Below are 2,331 nucleotides of genomic sequence, written 5' to 3'. Positions count from 1 at the left end.
GCACCGGCGTCCTGCCCCCGATTTGAGAAGGTCACAGATGGGATTCAAGGAAGAGCGTCCTGGCCCTCACCTTTAGTCAATCACTGCTGGGCTGGAAAGAATGCAGTTCAAAGAGATGTTCTCTCCACAGCGAGATGGCTGAGGGGACTGCATGTGCTCTCGGCTACCACGAGGTGCGGACGAAGTGACCTTGTTACAGAAGAGTGTTGTGTCTGCTCTGCACTGTTGTCTATGTGCTGAATCAGGTGTTACTGACTCTCTCTCTCTCTCAGACTAAACTCCGTCCGAACAGGCCTTGGAAGGCCCAACGGTACCGACTGGACGCCGTGTCGTCCTCTCAGCCCAGGGGCATCACTGGATGCGGATACGGAGGGACATGTAGTCAGCACACCACTCTCCTGGCCGTTGTTAGTTTTCGTGACCGGAGCCGCTACTTCTCAGTCAAGTAGCTCCTCCGTTTGCCTCACAAGGGCTGAGTGGACCCCGCCTGCCAACAGCGCTCGACAGAACGGGTGGTCACCCATCCAAGTGCTAGCCCAGCCCGACAGTGCTTAACTTCGGTGATCTGACGGGAACCGGTGTTATCACTGCGGCAAGGCTGTTGGCATCTCTCTCACATACTATGAGTAAATCAGCTCACTCCCCATTTGTTTGTACTTCAGTTCTTCCAACTGTTGACATTGGTAGCACTACTACCGGATACTCAGCGGACGTGTTCCACTAAGCATCGTCCCAGTCAGTTCCAATAAACTTTTGTGCTAGATGTATGACACAAAGGAGCAAAGCAAGCAGTCGAAACATGTGGATCACCACCGCCGAAGAAGGATAGGTCAAGCAAGGAGATGCTGAGGGTTTATTTTCTTTCCGAACTGGTATCGTAGTATCCTAATAACTTGTGTTCGTAAGGGGTAAACCATCACAGGAACATACTACTGAACTCTCATATCTAAGGTATGCGAGGGATCTATCCAAGTCGGCCGATGTGGCCGAGCGGTTCTAGGCGCTTTAGTCTGGAACCACGCGACCGCTACGGTCGCAGGTTCGAATCCTGCCTCGGGCATGGATGTGTATGATGTCCTTAGGTTAGTTAGGTTTAAATAGTTCTAATATCTAGGGGACTGATGATCTCAGATGTTAAGTCCCATAGTGCTCAGAGCCATTTGAACCATTTGATCTATCAAGGGGGTTTTTGTTCTATGACAGGACCTCAGTTGCTTCTTTGGGCTACCAAATTTTGCCTCATCCCGGTATTTCCCTGAAATGAAACCCAGTGACTTTTTCCTCTTGCCTCAAATGAAGAAACTATTGCTTTGCAGGCATTTCCGAAATATTGTGTGAATGAATGGTTCTGTTCTTTTGGACATGTCCAAAACAACAGACGCAATGCATTCAAGTACTGATTTGCCTTGATGGGGCGATGAATCCTCAACCTTCTGTGCAGAGGCACGTGTTCGATCTCCAGTGGGGATCTAAAATTAATGAGCATGGAGGATATGGACAGGGACTGCGGACAGGTGGCGCAAGTTGAGAATGTGAGTTGGCCTGGAGCGTGCGGAGATAGCCCACGCATATGCGATAAAGTTGGAGATTTGTGGTAAGGTGTTATGGGACCAAACTGCTGAGGCCATCGGTCCCTAAGCTTACGCACTGCTTAATCTAGTCTTACGCTAGGGACAACACACACACCCATGCCCGAGGGAGGACTCAAACCTCCGACGGGGGAAGCCACGGGGGCTGCGATAAGGCGCCCTAGACCGACGGCTACCCCGTGCGGCTTTGCGATAAATGCTCTGCCCAGGTGGCCCAGTGGCTAACGCTGATGTCTTGTAAGCAGGAGATCCGGCACACGTTTTCACTCGTCGCAATTGATTCCGCCCTAAGTCCCAACGCTGCTGATATCATTAGTTCATTCTCTTTACTTCCCCGCCCCCCCCTTCTCCCTTTAATGTTTATAATTTCGCAACTGATGACAAGGTGATCCTCCTAACAGTCAAAATGTAAACTTCTACAACGTCAGTCTCTCGTATGTAATCCATCGCTATGAAAAATTTTTCCGCATTCAAGGGTGAAGATTTAGGGAAGAACTGACAACACTGCCATGTTTCGTAGTTACACGATTTCTTCGAGGCGATACTGAATACTGAAATATTACGACCACCCTCAGATTTAACTGACTTTCTACACAATAATGCTCCGGCAGTAACTCTGTTTTCAGTAAATAAATTTCTGCAAATTTTCCTTAGGGAAAATAAGTAATTCGCAGTCTACGCCGGTGTCCCCTCTGTCGCTGCACGTAACGCCTAATTCTGCGAAAGACGATTACGCGGGATG

At 49.3% G+C, this 2,331-nt stretch overlaps 1 pseudogene; it reads right to left on the bottom strand.

Moving 5' to 3' along the window:
- Positions 1-488: 488 nt before the first annotated feature.
- On the bottom strand, positions 489-606 carry LOC124709415 (annotated as a pseudogene).
- Between the last annotated feature and the right edge of the window lie 1,725 nt (positions 607-2,331).

This window comes from Schistocerca piceifrons, chromosome 7 (assembly GCF_021461385.2).
Source record: "Schistocerca piceifrons isolate TAMUIC-IGC-003096 chromosome 7, iqSchPice1.1, whole genome shotgun sequence".
NCBI lineage: Eukaryota > Metazoa > Arthropoda > Insecta > Orthoptera > Acrididae > Schistocerca > Schistocerca piceifrons.
The sequence above is the reverse complement of the archived record's forward strand: the minus strand, read 5'-3'. Positions and strand labels throughout refer to the sequence as shown.